General features: G+C 36.4%; 1 protein-coding gene across 3 annotated transcripts in view; it reads right to left on the bottom strand.

The window, feature by feature from the left end:
* The window catches only part of ARHGAP32 (Rho GTPase activating protein 32), a 359,487-nt gene extending 345,850 nt beyond the window's left edge, over positions 1–13,637 (bottom strand). For 2 of the 3 annotated variants that reach the window (XM_020963784.2, XM_020963787.2), the window contains exon 1: positions 13,551–13,637. The gene's annotated coding sequence lies outside the window, so the exon portion shown is untranslated. The remainder of the gene's footprint in view (positions 1–13,550) is intronic. The other variant, XM_078147104.1, reaches the window with a different exon arrangement.
* Positions 13,638–23,165: the final 9,528 nt, after the last annotated feature.

Genomic DNA, 23,165 nt, shown 5'->3' with positions numbered 1-23,165 from the left:
GAAGGGGACAAGAGAGCAAGGGAATGATAGAGAGGAGGGTAGACTGGGAAATGGGGTAATCAGAAGCAAACACTTCTGAGGAGAGACAGGGTCAAAAGAAAGAATAGAATAAATGGGTGGGTAGGACAGGATTAAGGGAAATAGAGTTAGTTTTTCACAACATGATTACTATGGAATTGTCTTGCATAACTGCACATATATAACCTATATTGAGTTGCTTGCCTTTTCAATGAGGGTGGAAAGGAGAAAATTTAGAACCCAAAGTTTTAAAAACACATGTTTAAAAAAAATTTTCACATGCAACTGGGAAATAAGAAACACAGGAAATGGAGTACAGAAATCTATCCTGCCTTACAAGAAAGTAGAATGGGAAAGGGATAAGAGAAGGGGGGAAGATAGAAGGAAGGGCAGATTAGGGAAAAGATATGCTACGCTCTCTTGGGGTGAGGGGAGGGATGAGATGGGCAGAAAATTCAGAACTCAAAATCTTTGTGGATATGAATGTTGAAAACTAAAAATAAATAAATTAATGAATCTTTAAAAAATTTAATTTAAGGGCATCGTAAGGAAAAGAAAAGAAAAGAAAAGAAAAGAAAAGAAAAGAAAAGAAAGGAAAAGAAAAGAAAAGAAATGAAAAGAAAAGAAAAGAAAAGAAAAGAAAAGAAAAGAAAAGAAAAGAAAAGAAAAAGAAAAGAAATAATGAGCAAGTGAACTTCAGAAAAACCTGGAAAAGACTGATGCTGAGTGAAGTGAGCAGAACCAGGAGAACATTGTACACAATAACAGCCCCACTGTGTGATGACTAACTTTGATAGACTTAGCTCTTCTCAGCAATGAAAGGATCTAAGACTTCTCCAAAAGACTTGTGATAGAAAATGCTATCCACATCTAGAGAAAGAACTATGGAGTTTGAATGCAGATCAAAACATACTATTTGCTCTTTATTTTTCTTCTGATTTGTTTCTTCTTTCTTGTGGTTCCTCTTAATGGATCTTCTTTACAACAAGACTAATGTGAAAATATGTTTAACAGGAATGTATATGTAGAGCCTATATCTGATTGCACACTGTCCTGGGGAGGGAGGCAGACAGGGAGGGGGAGAAAATTTAAAACTCAAAAGCTTATGGGAAGTAAATGCTGAAAACTAAAAATAAGTTAATAAAAATAAAATAAATTTGAAAAAAGATTTGAAAAAGAACTTAGTCAAACTTCACAAAAAGAAAGACACATTATGAATGGCATGATCATTAATAATAAGCAAAAGATTGCTGGGAAGAAAAAAATTCAAACCATATATCAACTCCAATATTGGTATTTGGTTTGGTCTGCAAAGGTGCTACCATGAAAGACCAAGAACAACTGGAAAGACTCATTATTAATGTGTTAATATTGAGTGTAGTGTTGATATTGATGTTAACTAGTTGTTCTAACCCTAAGCAACATGAATATCACTGTCTGGAATTGCTATTTAGACCAACTGCTATTCGTCATAATATTGATCACAGACCACCCTAGATGGCTGTAAGAATAGCCAATAGACAGAGGGTGGAATGTAGTTACTGTGACATAACTGACTCCATTTTGTATTGGGCCACCATTTTGTGATGAAGTATTTTGGTATGTGTTTTTCCAAACTTATTTTTCAATACTAAAATAAACATATGTGTGGTAGAGGTTGGTAAACAGCATTATCTGTGTTCAGAAACAACTAACAAACATATGGGACCCCCAGATAGGACAGACCACTAATAAGAAAATGTGATAATCTTCTGTAGTTTATATCATCAAGTACCAATCATATTAAATAAAAAAACAATTTTGTCACTGACCACCAATAAGAATTTGGGTATTATCAGGTAACACTTTTAGCTAGAATAAGAAACCCACCTGAGACCCTAGCCTCCACCCTATCCTTGAATTGTGACCAAGGCAGCACCTGCTTTCCCCAAACTAGAGACTCTAGCATCAGCCATGTTCAATTGAGTGAAGTGCTGTTGACTGATTGACATTTGCTGACTTGTCAAGAGGGAGATATGCTGACCTCAGAGGAAGACAGATGGTTTCCAGTTGGGCAGAGGGGAAATGTCATCATTAAGTACCAATATGAGACATGCTTACTGGAAAGCCCTAGGAAATCTGCTTGGTATTTTGTTCACTCTCCTGTTACCTAAAATGGTTCTAGAAATGCTACCAATAATACAAAAAAATTAAAAGACATAAAAGACAGGCAAAGAGACAAAACTATCTGTTTACTGAAAATATGATAGCTTACTAAGACTATCTTGGGCAATCTACAAAGAAGCTAATTGAGATAATACAGGCTACAAAATAAAGCTACAAAAGTCAATAGCATTCTACACAGCAATAAGTAAATCTAAGAGACAAAAATAGAAAGAAAAATCTCATTCAAAGTACTACAAAACCTAAGAGTTCATCTACAAAATTATATTCAATACCTGTACACATACAACTACAAAATGTTCCTTAAAGAAATATGAACATAAATAACTAGAGAAATATTTGCTGGTATGGCAAGGTTGTGCTAATATGATAAAAATGGCAATACCAGCATAATAAATTTACATATTTTGTGTTATCCTAAATTACCAACGGGATACTTTCTACAGTTACACAAAAATGACAAAACTGATTTTGAGAAATAAAAGATCTAGAATATTTAAAAAATACTAAATAAAGATAAGAATTAAGAAAAAAGAAAACCTCTAGACCTCAAACTATAATATAAACCATTTTTTATGGTTAAAAAATAGAAACATAAAATAAATGTTGAACAGCCTAAACCAGAAAGAATCAGAAATTGGATTCAATAACTCATTGGTGCTCAACAAACCTGAAAATGTAATTTACCTAGGAAAGCACTCCCTAGGTGACAAGAACTAAAAAGAAAAGTAGAACAACCTGACAAAAATTAGGTTTAAGCCAGCAACCTACAGCATAGCGTAGAATAAATTCAAAAAAAGAAAAAGGTATAAGATCTGAATATTAAGATTATACCATAAAAAAAAAATAAGAAAAACAGATTGTGTCCCTTTCACAGTTAAGAGTGAATTCCTAACCAAACAGAAGACAGAAAGAATTACAAAATATAACAGATTGCTTTTATCATATGAAATTTAAGTCCCTGGGTACAGCCTTTGACTGAGTCCAAGTTTTACAGAACAAATACTTTTATTAAGGAAATTTGTTCTTTGAAATTTGTATTCATTCAGAGGGTTGTACCTGAGAACCTAGTGGGCCATATGTGGCCTTGAGGCCACAGGTTCTCCAACCCTGGTTTACACAAACAAAACTGACATTATCTAGGATAGGACTGGAAAGTCAACTGGGAAAAATCTTGGCATCAAATATCTCTTATTACAATCTGATATCTAAGATTTACAAACAAATAACAGAAATGTTAGTCATTCACCAATACAGAAGTAGTCAAAGGATAAGAACAAACAGTTCTCAAGAGAAAAACTGTAAACTATTAACAACCATATGAATGATCCAAAATCATCAATAATTAGAAAAATTCAAATTAAACAAACTTCAGGCTTTATCTCACACCCAGAAAATTGTCAAGATTGGGAGTATTCAGTGTTGGAGAGGTTGTAGAAAGACAGGCACACACTATAAGAAATGATGAGCAGGCAGACTTCAGAAAAACCTAAAAAGACTTATATGATCTGATGCTGAGTGAAGTGAACAGAACCAGGAGAACACTGTACATAGTAACAACCACACTGTGTGATGACTAACTTTGACAGACATCTCTTAAAAATGCAAAGATCTAAGACAACTCCAAAAGACTCATGATGGAAAATGCCATCCATATCCAGAAAAAGAACTAGGAATCTGAATGCAGATCGAAGTATATTATTTGCTATCTCTCTCTTTTTTTTTGTTGTTTCTTCTTTCTCATGGTTTCTACCATTGGTTCTAATTCTTCTGTACAACATGACAGATGTGAAAATAGGTTTAATATGAATTTACATATTAAACTTATATCAATTTACATGCCATCTTGGGATGGGGGGAGGGGAGAGATGAAGAGAAAATCTGGAACTCAAAATCTTATGGAAGTGATTGTTGAAAACTAAAAAATAAACAAATTTATTAACTTAAAAAAAAGAGAGGCATGCTAATGAACCGTTGGTAGCACTATAAATTAGACCAACCATTCTGTAAAGCAATATATAATCACATAAAGTATACTTCATACCCTTTGATGCAGAGATCTTACTCCTAGCCATAGATAGCAACAAGGCCAATGGCAAAAAGAAAAGCAGTAGTATTTACAGTAGCAAAGAACTAGAAACCAAGTAGATGCCCAATTACTATGGAATAACTAAACGAACTGTAGCATATGCAATACAATATTACAGAATACAATGTTACTGTTCTGTAAGAAACAATGAATATCATGAATACAAAAAAAAAAGTAAACGTACAGGAATTAATGCAAAGCGAAGTAAGCTGAACAAGGAAAACTATACACACATATGCATATGTATATACAATATACACATACACATATAATATATATATACATATATAATAACTAACACAATGGAAATGTAATTAACAACAACAAAACAAATAAAAATTGAAGGCTACTTAAGTTTAGCAATCATGCTTGGCCCTAATGACCTAATGACAAAACACCTCTGGCTTAATTGTGGAGGGTAGGGGATCATAATAGTGGAACAATGAGAAACATTAGGCTTTTCTAATATCTTAATTGGTTTTACTGAACTTTTTCCACCTCTTTTTTTTTAAAGGATGGTTCCCAATGAGGAAATGAGATAGGATAAAGCAGAAATGCAGGTGACTTAAAAACAAAATATATCCAGAAAAATTTATTTTTTTTAAAAAATCCATAAATAGTAGCTGGTATAATATATTTCAACATTAAGCTTGATGCCAGAGAAGGCAGCCACCCACCCCCTTCCCACACCACATAATTTGGAGCTTCTGTTAATTCTATATTTGGGCCAAATGGACTATAAGGGTCTGACTTATGAATTATGAGTAATTATAGTACCAAGATCATAATTATTATATCATAACCTGGTACTCAACCAAAAAGAAACATTTTCATTTTTCTTCTGTAATTTTAATGGGTCAGTATTATCAAATTCTTTCCCTTCTCTTTCTGCTATGGCATTGAAAAACTGCTTTTAACTACTACAAAATGGTAGAGACAAATCCTCCCACCCCCATATAAAGAATTCTATATTAAAGAATTAAGCTGTATTGACATAGCGATAGAAAATCATATACAGATCAATTTCTATTTATCATTCAAAGCTATAAATAAGGAAACATACCACTTACAGATGGAAGAAAGAGTTTTAGACTAATTTTTAAACTTCATTTATAAGTTTATGGTCTCATTTATACATATTTCCTGTATGAATGCTTCAAAGTAACTTGTAGGGCTATTTAGAGTAACAATAATTTTGAAGAGCTTTCCCACGTAACATACATCAAAGGAAGTGAAACACTGAGGTATCCTGACAATTCTTCCAGACAATAAACACGAACCAAGCTTTATTAATATGACTTCAGAGAGATTTATTCAAGAATCAGTTCATTTCATTTGCCAATTCCACATTAACTGAAGAATAGAGATCTTGTTTATAACACATAAAAGATATAAAACTGCAATTTTCCAACCATTTCCTGAAGGTCATTTTCAATTAATCAGACAACTGAAGCTTTTATAAGTGAAAGTAAAATTTTTATAAACAAAAATTATTTTTGAGATGAAAGAACATTAATAAAAAAGAGAAATATGGGAATATATATTAAGGTATTAATGCTAAACAATTAGAAAACTCAAGAGAAGACAGGAAAAATTGCAATGATCTGTATTACTTCTAAAGGTTTGAAATCAAACTCAAAATCAATTATTCCATATTAAAATCAAACTGTTTTTAAATTCTCCTTTAAAAAAAACAAAATTAAGAAGTCCCCAGAATAACTGAACCAGAAAATTTAACAAACAATAAGAATCAAAGGAGACCTTCAGATATCATCTAGTCCAGCCTACTATCTTCAAACAGGTTCCATGTTAGGCCATATAAGATAGCTATAATTTCTTATTAAAGAAGTAGAAAATACAGTAATCTATAACTCTGCAGTATTCTGTCAGCAATGTCATTATTCACTCCATTCACACAGTTTCAAAAATAATCTATTTCCATGAAGATGACTCCCAAATTTTTATCTCCAAATCTAACTTCACCCAGCACACCAGCTCAGTATTTCTAAATGCCTATACAGTTTTCGTTATCCCACTAACACATCAAATTCAACGGGATTGTGACTGCTAAACCTTTCACTTCCCTTACCAGTATCATTCTTCTCTATTTCTGCTGATAACACCATCTTCCACTTACCGAGGCCCTTCTTTACTTCTAAGTCATCTATGACTCTTAATTCTCTCTCACATACCAACAACCAATCAATTCCCAAAGACCTAGGATTTTACCTTCTCAAAATCTCTCACAAGTCCTCTCAACTCCTACTTTAACCACTTTTCTTCAAGCTTTAATTTCTAATTGCTGCATTACTTTAATGACCTCATTAGCCATCCTCCCCTAGTCTGAGCACTTTGCAAAGTTCCCTTGCCTTAATAGTCCTTTAGAGCAGTGGTGTCAAACTCTAATAGAAATGGATCCCTGTGGCTGCATATTGACTTAGAAAATCACAAATTAACATTACATGTGCTGTATTATATTTTTATTGTCAAACATTTCCCAATTACATTTTCATTGGGAATTTTGTAGGCCACTTGTAACCTGTAAAGCTCTAATTTGACACCTGTGCCCTAAAGTACCTCTCTGATCATGTCACTCCTCAACTAAAAAATCTTTAATGACTCCTCACTGCCTGCTGAATAAAGCATAAATTCTTGATTTCTGGCATTTCAAGTGCTCCACACTACTTTTCTTGTCCATTCTCAGACAAGTCTCTTCTGAGAGCAGAGACCATCTTGTGTTTCTATTTGTACCTCAGCACAACACTCTACACAAAGTGAGCACTTAATAAATGTTTTTCGTCCAAAGATTCAAAGTCCCCCCCACCCATGTACTTTATATTACAGTTAAATTGGATTACTGTCTAGGCCTGGTAACGCACCAAATCTCCCATGCTAAGAATGGACTTTACCCAATCCCATCAATAAGTATTTTTTAATCTTCAATCAAATTTCTTCTGAGTCAGAAGCCTCCAAGATTCCTGCACCAGTGATCTCTTCTTCAATTTTTTCATAACACTTTACTTAGACTTTTCTTTGCCTTTACCTCAATATAAGTAGTATAGTGACTTCTGCATACCTATTAAATTGTAACTTAACAGCAAAATCTGTGTCATATCTTTGTTTCCCCAGCAACACAATGCTTTCTTTGCACAGAGTGAGAACTTTACAAATGTTTGTTGAATGAATGATTTCCTAATATCCAAACAAAATCTCTCCTATTTTAATCTGTCTACTTTATGTTGTTTCAATATAGATAAGAAATAATCATATATTCTCCCACATAAAAATCTTTTACATACTTGTAAGCAGTACTTCAATTCTTACCTTTCCCTTCTCTAAACTAACCAGCACCAATTCCTTTAACTTTTCCTCCAAAAAAAAAAAAGTCTTCTCTTTGACCATTTTTGCTGCTCTTCTGTACAGCTCCAGTGCTCCATATATTTTTGCTGTGTCCTCCTCATACCTTTTAAAAGTGTGGTGGCCAAAATTGATACTGCATTCTAAACACACATCAAAATTCATAGTACAGAAAAAAGAATTAATATTCAGATTTTACATGTTATGCTCCTTGTGAAACATTTCCAAAAGAGGGTGGATCTTTCTACACACAGTAACATAATATTACTGACTCATACTGCTTTCAAGTATTGTCTCCCCTACTTCCAGCGTTTTCTGTTATGCCCATCTGCAAATGCTTCATTTGAAAAACCAACTGAAATCTTATTTGTATAAAAATATAAACTCTAAAAATACAAGAATTTCAAAAACACATCAACCAATAAACATTTATTAAGCACCTATGATTTGCCCAGCCCTTAGCTAAGTGCTGAATATTATCAATCAGCAAGTATTCATTAAGCATCCTTTATGTGCCAGACACTGTGACAAGTTCTGGGGATATAAATACACATAATGAAATGATCTCTTCTCCAGCGACTCCACTTAGAATACACAGTTACATGGAAGTAAGATAAAACCTTTTCTCATGTAAGGAATAAGAATCAGGAAGCTTTATTTGAGCAACACAATTTAAAAAATAAAGGTGCTCTGGCCAATTTCATCATAAATAAACGACAAAGTTTTCTGAACATGCTGTTTCAACAGCTCAGGCACAAAAGAAAAGACACAGGATCACATCTATTTATCAGTTCACAAGATGAGAGGCTGGTTTTCATAAGAAAAGCATCCTGACATGAACAGATTTTTTTCTTTTTTAAAAAAACTTTATACAAAGATCAAAATAAATACCAGTGTGGAAAGGCAATTTCAGGGATCAATTCAGAAGGATTTCAGATATTTTTGAAACAGAACTCACATCAATTTCAATGAAGATTTCATTTCTCGTAGAAAGAGGCAAGGAAAACAATGCTGGTATCAGATTCATAAGCACAAAATTAAAGTTTTTCCCAACATGGACCCATTTATTCACTACATGGAAAGACTTCAGCAGAATATCCCCCTCTTAACTATTTTTCAATCTTAGCACACTTGAAATTGTATGACTTCAGGAAAAACAACTATAAAAACTAAAAAGATGATAATAAGACAGCTTAATGGAGCAGAAGACAAACCTGGTAGCTATCAACTCACTTTTTCCTTTTGAAATTATTTTTCCTTCATTGATTTGTCAGCATATTTCTCTACACTTCAAAATATGTTTGTAATGTTCTACCAATAAATACTTTCATGCTTATAGTAAATACATGTAAAAAATAATTTACATAATTAACATTTGCTGCTGTAAGAACTGATGTTAAATCCTATTTTTTCCAACACATACACTGCCCATCCTGTCACAAGCACAACCACCCCCAGAAAACACTGTATCCCTAGCCACCCTCCCAAGCACAGGCTGCAAACACACTGGGCCAGGAAAAGCAGCATATTTCTTGCTCCTCGCTGCTTCTTCCAGACTCCTCCACCATCATCATCATTTATCAATTTCTCTTCCTCTAAAATTCATTCCATCCAAATAAATCACCTGAGTCAGACCCTGGTAGCAGTTAACGGACTCCACTCCTACCCCTGCCTTCATATTTGGGAACTTCAACATATACATTGATAGTCCTTTGAATGACATGGCTCAAATCCCAAGACCTGTACCTTCATTACACCTCAGAAATACAGAGATGATAAGACCTTTGATCTCATCATCACCCATGAGTGTTCCAATCTCCATGACTGAGAGCCCTGAAACTACTCTGACTGCAGCCTCTAGTTCTGCTATTCTCCTTGTACCTCTTCCCTCTGGCACCTAGGATGAACTATATAAATGACAGCTATTATGATTAGCTATTGTTCCTTCTGACTTCAGTCTCCAGCCTCTCTACCCTTCTCTGCTTTTCCCAAACCACCTCCTCCCTGGACAATGCTAGAGATAATCAGTTCAATTTTACACTCACTGTCCTTGACCTTCAAATCCTTAACTCTCTCATTCCTCACTTTCTTTCTTTTTTTTTTTGCAAGGTAATGGGGGTTAAGAGACTTGCCCAGGGTCACTTGCCCAGCTAGTACATGTTATGTGTCTGAGGCCAGATTTGAACTCAGGTCCTCCTGACTCCAAGGCCAGTGCTCTATCCACTGCACCACCTAGCTGCCCCCCATTCCTCACTTTCAAAATCCTAACAGCCTGGGTTATACCACCACCACCACCACCATCTTCCTCCTTTACTCCTACTCCCCATGGTACCAAACCACTAGAAAAAGTCCCATAACTGTGTCAACAGGGTCAAGTACAAATTCCTGTTATCTAAACTCAATTTGGTCCTCACTACTATGTGCCAGTCTTTTAACTCCTCTATCATTAAAGCTATCACACTCCCCACAGACTAGCTGTTTCAAACTTTTTCTTCTCTTTTCAAGCAACCTAGACTACTCCCTACTATACGCTCCCTCTCAGCAAATAATGTTGCCTTGTACATTATCAATAAAATTAGGGCTATCCATTGTATCCTTCCTTTCTCCAATAATATACTTTCTCTCAATTTTAACCCCTCTTCTCTTCTTTGCTTTAATCTATGGTGAAAGATGCTCATTCTGGCCAAGGTCAGCCTGTATACTTAGCTCCTTGATTTCTTCCTTTTCCTACAGAAATTTGCCCCTTCAATTATCTCTTCTCTTTACTGCTGACTAAAAATATGCCCAGATCTATCCCACTCTTTAAAAAAAAAAAAGGTCATAAAAAAAAGATCATTTGAGTCTACATTCCCCTCAAGCTATCTATCACTCTCTCCTCCCTTTCACTGCAAATTTCTTAGAAGATATCTACAGTTGTTGGCTCCACTTCACATCCAAATCATTTCTCAGTCCTCTGTGATCTAACTTCTCTTCCCACCAGTCAAATGAAACTGCTCTCCAAAGTTAAGATCTCTTAATTACTCAGTCCAATGGGTATTTCTAAGGCCTCATCTTTCTTGACTGTTCTGAAGCACATGACACTGTTGATGACTCCTTACCTCTGGATACTCTTTCTTCTTCTTGGGTTTTCAAAAACTTTCCTCATTCTCTTGCTTTTCCTATATGATCATATTTTATCCTTCCATCCTTCTTTATGCTTTATATTTCCTTAATCCTTTTCCTCCTCTTCACTGTGACCTCCAATGCCTCCACCTCTCCTCACTTCTTTCCCAGTGCATCTTCCTTGAACTGTCTCCTCCTTTCCCAAAGAGATCACAAAAAAAGGGAAAAGGACCCACACATACGAAACTAGTTATAGCAACTCTTTTTGTGGTGGCAAAAAATTGGAAATTATGGGGATGCCTATCAACTGGCGAATGGCTGAACAAATTGTAGTATATAAATGTAATGGAATACTACTGTTCCATAAGAAATGATGAGCAGGTGGATTTTAGAAAAACCTGGAAAGACTTACATGAACTGATGCTGAGTGAAGTGAGCAGAACCAGGAGAACATCGTACACAGTAATAGCAACTTTTGCAATGGCCAACTTTGATAGACTTTTAACTCTTCTTAGCAATGCAATGATACAAGACAATTCCAAAAGACTCAAATCCACATCCAGAGAAAGAACTATGGAATCTGAATGCAGATCAAAGCATATTATTTTCTTTTTTGTTTTGCTTTTTTGTTTTTTCTTTCTCATGGTTTTTCTGATTCTAATTCTTCTTTACAATAGGACTAATGTGGAAATATGTTTAATATGATTGTACATGTATAGGCTATATCAGACTGCATGCCATCTTGGGGAAGGGGAAGGAGAGGGAAGGAGAAAAAAAATTTGGAACTCAAAATCTTATAGAAGTGAATGCTGAAAATGAAAAACAAACAAATAAATAAATTAAAAAAAAAAAAAGAAACCATGAGCAGGGAGATTTCAGAGAAACCTGGAAAGACTTACATGAACTGATACTGAATGAAGTGAGGAGAACACTGTACACAGTAACAACACTGTAGAATGATTAACTCTGATAGACTTAGCTCTTCTCAGCAATACAATGATGTAAGACAATTCCAAAAGACTCATAATGGAAAACGCTATCCATATCCAGAGGAAGAAATCTGGAGACTGAATGCAGATAAAAACATACTATTTTCTCTTTTTTGTTTGTTTTTTCTTTCTTGTGGTTTTCCCCTTTTATTCTGATTCTTCTTTCACAACATGACTAATGTGGAAATATGTTTAACATGATTGTACATGTATATCCTGTATCAGTTTGCTTACCTTCTTGGGGAAGGGGGAGAGGAAGGAAGGAAAACAAACTTCGGAACTCAAAATCTTATAAAAGCGAATGCTGAAAACTACCTTTACTTGTCATTGGACAAAATAAAATACTATTAAGTGTGGAAAAAAACTTTAATGCTCTCCCTCCCTTTACTCTCTTCCTATCATAATCCTGATCCTTCCTATCCTATCCTTATCCTAAACCACTGAGCTGCCAAAGATATTTTTTTAAAGCACAGGTATGATCATTTCACCCCTATGCTTATTAAACTCCAGAGGCTCCCTATTATTCCAAAAATCAAAAATAAACTCCTGTGTTTGAAATTTCAAGCTCTTCCTTCCTAACCTGGCCCATTTTCACCTTTCCAATTTTTTTTAACTTTTTTTTTTTACTCCTGTTTTACTTTTTATAATCTTTACTCCCTTCCTCTTACTCTAAAATCCAGCTAGGAATGGCCTTCTTGCTATTCTTCATACACAACACTCCATCTCCCATGCTGGGCCTTTGCACTGTTTGCCCCTTAGGCCTGGAACACTTTCACTCCTCTCCTGTCTCTGTTTCCCAGACTTCCTTCAAGACTCAGCTCAAATCTCACTTACTACAGAAAGGATTTCCTAATCTCCCAAGTGGCTAGTGCCTTTAGTTTGCTGACCTAACTAGGAACTCTTTCTCAGTCTCCTTTGCTAGATTACGATTCATGTCCCACCCTTCTTACTATCTTAGTCCCTCACATCTCAAAAGGATGGCAGACGATTATGAGCAATAGTGTCTCATAAAAGAGAGAGAAGCAGTAGAGCCTAAAACCACTCTAAACAAAGCTGAACAAGATATTCGACTAAACAAAGTCATCACAACATCAAGAATGAAAACAGAAACAGGAGTAAAAATAGAAGAAAAATGGGGAAAAAGTACAAAAATTATTACAAAAAACTGTTTTCTCCATCAAGGATGGTAGAGTTATTATCCTCAGACTCTAATATCACAGTCCCTACAGAGCTTGTAGAAAACAGAGAAATGGAGCTAAAAAGAACAAAGATACGCAAAGAAAATGGATTGGATCAAGTATCTACAGAGGGATTCAGATACACTGGAAGCAATACAATTGTGAGGTCACTGACAGACCACCTTATGAGACATCTAAAAAAAAGAAGATATCAAAGACATGAAAAACATTTCTGACCTTATTGCTTCCAACAAGGTGACCAGAAAAACATTAACAACTTCTGACCTATATGCCTACTGTCCTATTTATACAAACTCATTAAAAAGGTTGGTTATTCACAAATTGAGAGCACTTTATGAAGATATTAATAGGAAACAAGTAGGTTTTTACAAAGGATGTTCAACAATGGACCACATCTTTACCTCTCATAACTGACTGAAATATATAGAGAATATAATATAACATTGTACTTGTTTGTTGAGGATGACAAAAACATTCAACTTGATAAAACAAAATGTTCCTTTTAGGTTCTTTTATAACAAAATTATTTGTATCCATAAAACAAAATCATTCAAGATTCCTTGGAAGATGTAACTGCAATGACCCTCTGGCAATAAATATCAGGCCAACCATAAAATGGGGAGATATACTCACCAAAAATATTCTCCACTATGATGGAGGAGGTCCAGCGCAAAGTTGAGGTCAAAGAGGGATCCTTTGTGGATGGTGAGGGCTTCCAGGTACTCCTGTTTGAGGATAACATGAATGGATGAATGCATGAAAGGATGAATGAATGAAAAAGCATTTATTAAGCACTTACTCTGTGCCAACTATGTGTTACACGAAAAGAAAAGGCTAGGCAGTTGCTGCTGTCAAGGAGCTCACTCTAACTGGGGAGACAACACATAAAACAAAGTTAAGCTAGATGAAAGCTCAGGTGGATAGAAAAGCCAATAAGTCTCAGGGGTATAGGGAAGGAGCAAGTAGCAGGGCTCAAGGGACCTTAAGTTTCAACAGCATGTTAGATGATAGTGCCAGAAGTCTACAGTGTGTAGCAGCTAGACAGATGATAAAGTATGGTGAGCCTCCATCTCAAAGGAAGGAATAAAGTTGATGAACTCAATCTCATCCAAGCTATGTGAGTACTTAAACAGACTACATGGATCCTAGGTCCCCAAGCTTAGGGAAGAGAAAAGGAAGAGAAAAAGGGAAAATGCAACCTAGATGATAATGAGTCTTCCCAACATCGTATTGATTATATCAATCCTCAAAACACAGTAGAACTTCCTGAAGAGATCAATAATCATTCAAAGGAATCTAATCTGTCCATCAGCACAGGAAAAAACAAATGGATGAAAATTTTTTATTGCCTAGATTTCAACATGCATTTGAATCGAAACCCTGTAGAGCTTTTGCAACAGAATATCCACTTAGAATAGAAGATAAAATGGACAATGAGCTGGGCCCTGAGTAGAAGAGGAAGAAAAAAGTGGGATGGATTTCTTTTGGAAAACTGAAAAGCACTTTTATTGACCCCAAGCTTCCCATTAAAAGGGCTATATTTTTAATAAATGAATTTTACCAATGTTACAAATGTGCAGAGAAAGCTGCAACATTGCCACTTTTGCAGAACTAAACATGATAGTCACACAAAAAGCAATGTAAAGGAGTGTGGTGAGCATAAGCAGGCTGCAACTCCAAAGATCAAGAAAAAACAATGTCATGAAATGATTATTATAACAGAAAGAAAACATGGGTTGTTGAGATGGAAGGATGACAGATCTATCACCAGAGTGCTCTACTTATATCCTTAAGGTATCAGGAGAAAGAGAGGGCTTCAAGCAAGTTGGGTGGAACCCAACTTCTGGGAAACTTCTGGGAGGACATGGAGAAGCATTACACAAGATGGATAGAAAGGGATGCACTGTAATCTGCAGCCTTAGAGGGAACACCCAAATCAATGAGTTAATTGTTCCATTTGAGTATTTAAATATGGAAAGTAAAAGTTTCTTTCCCCTTTAAACAAATTTCTCATAGTAATAAGTATGCAGAAAAATGCTTCTTTGGCTTCCTTGACCGGCCCTAAAGCTAAGCCCAGAGTGGAAGGAATTTACAAAGAGACAGCTCAAATAGCTCCTTCCCCATTTCAGTCTCCCCCACCCCATCCTGGCACCCCCCCCCACACACACACACACAGAGTTTCAGGTTACTAGAATACTAGTCCTGGTCCACTACTAGGAGGCACAGAGAATAGCACACAGAATATGGCGGGGGGGGGGGGATCCTTAACCTAGGGTCCATGAACTTAGGGATTTTTTTGAAAATATGCTGATAACTATATTTCAATATAATTAGTTTCCTCTGTAATACTATGTATCTTATTTTTGATACTTGAAAACATTCTGAGAAGGGATACATAGGTTTCATTAGGCTGCCAAAGACATCCATGACACAAAAAATAACCCTTGCCCTACAATCTACCAACAGGTTACCCCTTCCAAGCATAAACCCTCCTTTTTCATAACTAGTCACCTACTTCTTCCTCACTTTCAACTCAACCACTACCCATCTCTCTCTCTGCACCCCGCCCCTGCAAATTCTAACATAAATATTTCATTTTTTCTGGTACATCTGGAATTATTTTGATCAGCTATTATTTTTAAGAATGAATCCCTAACTTCAGAAAAATCTGGAAAGACTTACATGTTCTCCTGGGTTTGTTCACTTCACTTCATAGAAGTCTTCCCAGGTTTCTCTGAAACCATCCCCTTATCAATTCTTATAATACAATAGTGTTCCATCACATTTATAAACAATTACCTGTTCTTTCATTCCCCAATTTATGGGCATGCCTCTAAAATTCCCATTCTCTGTAACCTCAAAAGAGCTACAAATATTTTTGTATATCATTAGTTTGTTTTACTAACAACTAGAGGACCAGTTGACAAACTCAGCAGGTCCTCTCCTCTTCTCTCCTTTCCCTACCCCACATGGGGTATAATGCCCTAACCTAAGGGTATTCTGCCCAAAGGAAGGTAAAAGTTGATGGCTGAATCCTACCTAGTTATCTTGGAGTTTATTAGCTAGATTTCTTTCTTGAAGAGCAGGCCTTAAACCCAATTCATTCTGGCTCTCATTGATTGGGCAACAGGTCCCTGCCCAAGCACCACTCAATGGTTACTTTTTGGGCTTTCCTGGCTCAGAGTGAAAGTAAATAGTAATTATTTCTCTTTTGGCCAGCAACCCTGAGAGTCTTCCCCTTCCAGTTTGATTTTTTTTTTTAATTAAAGGGGCCATCCCTTGACTCACTTCTTAAACAGGCCCACTCACTGAACAGGCCATCGCCTCACTCAAAGTGAGAACTGGGAAAGACCTTAGCTTAAAAAGGCCAAGGTCTCCCACTGCATCCTGGGCCATCTCCAGTCCTCCTAATCTATATCTGGCCACTGGATCCAGATAGCTCTGGAGGAGAAAGTGACACTAGTGACTTTGCACAGCCCTTCTTCACTCAAATCCAATTTGATTGCAAGTCATGTCATCTTCTTCCTGATGTCATGGTCTTCTTGACCAAAGAAGGTCAAACCACACAACCTTACAACTAATCCCTCCCTTAATCTACTCTAATTCCCCCTCCTGCTTTCTTACCTTTCCCTCCTACTTCCCTATTGAATGAAATGTTATTTCTGTACCCAAGTCTGTATGTGTGTGTATGTGTGCATTCTTCTTCCTTTATCCAGTTCAGATGAGAGGTTGAAGTATCAGCTGCTCCTCCAACCCCTCCTTGTTTATATAGATGTCTATGCAGTATAATATTGTGAAACAATTTTTTTCCTAACCTTTCTTTCCCTTCCTCACCCTCTCCACTTACCTGAGTGTATTCTTCTTGCCCTCTCTTTCCATTCTTAAGATCAAGACATGACAGAACCACTTGCAGGCCTTGTCTAATCAGAATCCCTCTATAATCCTTGATGATCATACAGCTCAGAGGAGACACAAAGACATCTCCCTATATCACAATGTAAGTAGTTTATCTTTGTTTAGTCAATTATCATTGTTCATTCATATTTACTGTTTTATATTTCTCTTAATTTCTGTGTTTGAACTTCAAAGTTTCCACATAGCTGTGATCTTTTCATCAGGAACATTTGTAAGCCCTCTATTTCATAAAGATCAATCTTCTCCTGTAGCATTATACTCTGTTTTTGTGGGTAAATTTTTCTTGACCGTTAAGGTCATATCCTTTGCCTTCTGGAACATCATATTCCAAGTTCTCCACTCCTTTGCAAGGGTGGCTTGCAAGGCTCCTTACTGGGCCTCCTCAATACTTGAATTCTTTCTGGCTGCTTGTCATATTTTTTTCTTTGATCTGAAAACTCTGGATTTTGACTATGATATTTCTGGGAGTTTTCACGTGGGCTCTTTCAGTAATTGACCAGCGGATTCTATTTCCTTTTTGCCCTTTAGTGCTAAGAAATCTGAGTAATTTTTTGGTAAGATTTCTTGAAATTGGATGTCTAGGCTCTTTTTTGGTAAGGATATTCATAAAGTCCAATATTCCTTAAATTTTTTCTCCTTGATCTGTTCTACAACTCAGTTGTTTTTTGCTATACATTACAATTTCTTCTATTTTGTTCAGCCTTTTAATTTTAGTATTTCTTGTTGCCTCATAGTGTTACTTTCATTCAGTCCATTCTCATTTTTAGGGAGTTTGCTGCCTGGGCAAGGTTTTGTACTCTTGTGCATTAATTCTCTCTTATTCTTCCACAGCTTTCTTTTCCAATTTTTTCCTCAAGTACTTTCATTTCATCTATAAAAACATTTTTAACTCTTGTTTCATCTCTTCCAGGCATTCTAGTTGAGATTGTGGCCAAGCTGTGTTTTAATCTGAGGCACTGCTTATAGATGTTTTGGAGTCATTCTCTTCTGCATTTACATCTTGAGCATTCCTAACACCAAAAGCTCATTATGATGGAGTTCTTTTTTTGTTTGTTTGCCCATTGTTCCAGTGTACTTTCTGACTTCGGACCTGACATTAAGGCTGGGCTATACCACACTTCTGGATGGAAAATCTAGGCTAGTCCTGTTGTTGCTTTATTGGGGTATGGAGTGTTGTGTTATGCCAAGATCTCAGGGACAGACTGGGGATCTGTAAGCTTTCAGTGCTTCCAAAGTGGTCTGATCCAGGCCAAAGTCTGATTGCTGCCCCTCCGGTATGAGCTACACAAGTTGCCAGTCTGAGTTTTGTTCAAAACAAAATACTGCTGGACTTAGCCTCAATCAGCCAGCTAGGAAGTTCTTCTACTGGCTCGAAGTAACAGAACAGCAAGATCCCCTTTGGTCTGAGATTCCTGTCCTGGATACACCTCCGCAAGCTGGACTAGATTCTGGAACTGAGATTCTGCTCTGTTCCTGGAGTCTGAGCCAAACTGCTGTTGCTTGCTTCTGAACTTACTACTTTCTCTATTAGATGTCCAGGGCCTCCCTCCCCAAGAACATACCCCTGTCTGCAAAACCACTGTGTGCAAGTCCCCTCCTCAGTTCATCTGGATCTGTGACCCAAAACTGGGTGTTAGATAACAAAGCTGGTAGTTGGCCCCATCACGGTGCCTCAGGATGAATCTGAAGGTGCCCCAGTATGGTTCTGAGACCTCTTCTCCCTAGGCGATGGACTGTTCTGTATACTGGCATGTTCCTACCCAGATCCTGACCCCACAGTATTAGCAGACCTCTCTACTGTCTCCCTATGCCAACCTGTACTACACAAAGGATTCGGTGATTTTTGCTGAATTTCCCAATCAGAATTTTATCTGGTGCATTTTCTAGATCTGTTTAGAGGAATTTTGGTGACTGGAACACAGCTTTATTGCTTCCTTGTACTCTACCACCCTGGCTACACTCTCTGAACAGATCCTTTTGTCAACAACAGATATATCACCTTATTGATGTGTGATCAGCAGATCACATAACCTTGATCATTTTCTAGAGCAACAATGATGGATTTCCATTAATCCATCCACAGCAATGTACTCAATACACTTGGGAACATTACCATGCTTTACAAGATGGCAAGCTAGAGGGACAGTTGGAAAATCTATTTATTACAAACATTTAGTAAGCCCCTACTACGGTGGCACAGTGTCTTCCTGAATTCAAACCTGGCCTCAGACAATTACTTACTAGGTGTGTGACCCAGGGCAAGCCATTTAATCCTATTTGTCTCAGTTCCTCATCTATAAAATGAGCTGGAGAAGGAAATGGCAAACCACTCCAGTATCTTTCCCAAAAAAAACCCCAAAAGGGGTCACAAAGAGTCAGACACAAATGAGAATTAAACAACAACAACACACAAAGGCATAGTTGGTGCTAGATACACAAAGATAAAATAAGATATATTCTGACATCAGGGTACTCACAATCTAAAATGGAGGGGAAAAATATACACAAAATAACAAAAATACAGCAAACATTTGTTCAATGCATACTGTACTAAGAGCACTAAACAGGAGAGAAGATATGAACCTAGCACAGTACCAGGCACACAGTAGGTACAAAATAAATCTGTTGCTTGATTGATAAGACATAGTTCCTACCCTCCAAGAATTTAATCATCTGCCCTTAAAAAAACTCATAAATACAAAGGAAAAGTCAGAATTGGTATGAGAAATTTAAGGACAGGGATTGTTTTCAAATAGAGGGGAAACTGGTAAGGAAACAGAAAGGCTTCGCTGAGGAGATGATATTTGAGTATTTCCTTAAAGAGAGGATACTTTAAACAGGTAGGGAATTGGGGGTGGGAGGAGAGGGTTAAGAATACCTAATAACTCTATCAAAAATCAAATTAAGTTAGTCTGGCATGACCAACAGGCAGGGCCTGTCTGTTTACTTCTTAGCACAATCAAACTCCTATAAACATAAACTACATTGAGAAATCCATCTGGGTGGGAGCCACATTAATTTTTTATTGATAAGAGTAGTATATCTTCTTATTAAAAAATATGGATTTTTAAAAGCAACAATACAAAAAATTCCAATATTTTTCTCTAATGCCTCATCATTATATAAAGATGACCATGGGTTTTCAGAGATTATGCTAATAAATGAAAAAATCTTGGACAGATCTTAAGAAGCTACAAAGGGTGCAAGTCCAGTTCTAGCAAAGTATATCTGTCACCTGAGAACCAGCCTTCAGATAGTATCATCAACCAGTTAGCTACAGAATGGTAAAATTTTCAGCCAGGGGAACTCTCAAACACCCACTCCAAGTCATTGTGAGTGGGTGTAATCTATGTTGGTGGAAGCAATACCCACATTAATGAAGTAATGAATCTTTTAAATACTGAAGTAAACTATAAAAGTACAAAAAAAAGGTAATTAACTTTATTCATGCCAAATCACACAGTTACCAGACTATTTTTTTTTCTAAAGAACAAGTCAAACATAAGCAGGATGGTTTCAGAAAAACCTGGATAGACTTACATGAACTGATGCAAAGTGTACACGATAACAGCAATATCATATGATGAAGAACTATGAATGATTTAGCTATTCTCAGCAACAAAATGATCCAAGACCATCCCAAAGGACTCATGATGAAGCATACTATCCATCTCCAGAGAAAGAACTGATATTGTTTGAATGCAGATTGAAGCATACTATTTTTCAGTTTCTTTCATTTTTTTCTTTTATTCAAGTCTTCTTGTACAAAATGACTAATATGAAAATGTCTTACATGATTGCACATGCATAATCTCTATCTGACTGCTTACTGTGTCGAGTAGGGGAGAGGGGAAGGAGAGACTTGGAACTCAAAACTAAAAAGAAAACATTAAAAATTATTTTAATATGTAATGAGGTAAAAAATAAAATATGGATACATTAGAAAAAAAAAGAACAGGTTAAACACATAAATCCCTTTCTTAATACATTGTAGTGACTCCTTGACTCTAAAATCCAATAGAAATTCCACTGCTTGGCATTTAAAGTCCTTTACAAGCTGGTTGTCTCCCAGTCCTAGACTTCACTAGACTGCATTCCTTCTTTACCTCTGCTTCTTAGAATCTCTCAATCCCTTCAAAGCTCAGCACAAATGTTGTTGTTCAGTCATTTCAATCGTGTCCAACTCTTCATGACCCCATTTGAGGTTTTCTCGGCAAAGATACTAGAGTGGTTCGCCATTTCCTTCTCAGTACAAATGCCACCTTCTATACAAAACGGTTCTCAATTTCACCCAATTGCTTGTAAGTGTTCCCCTCCATTACCTTCAATACATTCATATGAGTTCGTGTTGTCTCTGCCAACAGAATGTAAACCCCAGGAGATCAAAAAATGTTCTATTTGTTTGTCTATCACCAGCACCTAATCTAACAAGGTGCCTGACAAATAATATGTGATTAATAAATGCTCGTTGAATTACTACTGCTAGTCATTGGAAATCAATGAGAATACCGGCATTTAATGAAATGAACTATTCTTGAATTGTGAAGCATATTCAACCAAAGCATATCTTAATTCTAACTGCCAGGTTATTGATGATAACTCCTAATTTATTTCAGCAATTTCATGAAAGGGAACATACTCTCACAAAGCCAAGTGATTATATCTTACTGGCTTACAAGTTGATAAGCACTTGCTAATGAGATTAAAATTATTTCTTTTCTAAAAATCGCCAAGTGAGCCCCACCAAAAGGTCAAGCAGGCCACATTTATCCTGCTATTTGTATATTAGACACCCAAGCCTCTAGTAGCTAAAACAGCTGTCACTTAATTTTTCTCAGATACAATCCTGTTGTGAGCCAAGGATGATTCAGGCTGTTCTGAGGGGATGGTTCAGGCTTGGGGTTGGAAATGAAATGAGATACACACACACACACACAGACCACCTAACACTTATTTAAAAAAGAGAGAGAAAGAGAGAGAGAGACAGAGAGAGAGACAGAGAGAGAGAGAGAGAGAGAGACAGAGAGACAGAGACAGAGCTTTACAGTAGCACAGAAAGAATTTTCAGTAAGGAAACACCACTGGTTTAGGTAGACATAGCCCTTTGTCGCCACAGAGAAGTGCATCTTGTCAGAAGCTAGCATTTACATAATAATAGCTAGCACTTATATAATTCTTTAAGGTTTGCAAAGCACTTTACAAATAGTATTTTATTTTATCCTCAAAATAACCCCAGAAGGTAGGTCCTATTTTTACCCCCATTTAAAGATAAGGAAACTGAGGTAAACAGAGGCTAAGGGTCACACAACTAGTAAGTGTCTAAGGCAACACTTGAACTCAGATCATCCCAACTCCACTGTCCAGTGCTCTAGCCACTGTGCCACCTAGTTGTCTAAGGGTGTAGTGATTCTCACAACAGAAGAACATCTGGCTGGGAATTCACTTGGCCAGGGCTCAAGAAGCTGTATCAATAGCTGAAGTCCCAGTCTCCTGAATCAATCATGGTTTGAAGACACTTCTCTACCTTTTAGAGAAAAACCAATCCATCTTTACAACGCTCCCCATAATTCACCCATGCCTTGTTCTTTCCCCAAATAGTGAAGTAAGTGGGATGGAAAATTGAGGAAGCTTGAATCAGTTCTAAAAAACTAGCTATATGGTGATGTTTAAGCAGAAATTGCCTATATGGGACAAAAAGAAGTTATGCTAAGGACATCTCATGTCTGGCATTGCCACACACTTTCAACTTTTCAGAACTATATCCAGAAGACCTAATGTCTCCTAGCCCAAATCAAAATGCTACCTTTATGGCACTCATTTTACATAACTACTCAAAACTTGATTCATTTGGTGTGAATACAGTTTATTATTCTGATTCAATATCATTAACAAATATTATTAGCATTTTTTCCAGTGGATCAGTGATATATATCTGATATAAATATTCCCTCTATTTGAGATTACAACACTCCTACACCTTATCTTGTATAATTCATGTCCCTATTCATCCAATCATATGTTCCCTGACTGATATCTCTTATGTGGCTTGCCTACTCATGGATATCTCCATTGCTCTTTGTGTAAACCAAAATTTTTATTCTCTCAGAAAGGTGGTATTCCAATAATTAACACTAAAACCAGCAAGACAGGATACTACTATTACCAGCAAGACAGGATACTACTATTAATTAAATAACAATTTAAGGATATATATATAAACACACACACAAAGAAAGATTTTATATGTGCATGTGCACACACAGATATATGTACCCCCAAAACATAAGAATCTGTCACTACTGCATTGTATGAAAAACTTCTTCCTTAATCATG

Source organism: Phascolarctos cinereus, unplaced genomic scaffold, assembly GCF_003287225.1.
Source record: "Phascolarctos cinereus isolate Bilbo 61053 unplaced genomic scaffold, phaCin_HiC Scaffold_726;HRSCAF=1367, whole genome shotgun sequence".
Lineage (NCBI taxonomy): Eukaryota > Metazoa > Chordata > Mammalia > Diprotodontia > Phascolarctidae > Phascolarctos > Phascolarctos cinereus.
Note: the sequence above shows the minus strand (reverse complement) of the source record. Positions and strands in the feature narration are given on the sequence as shown.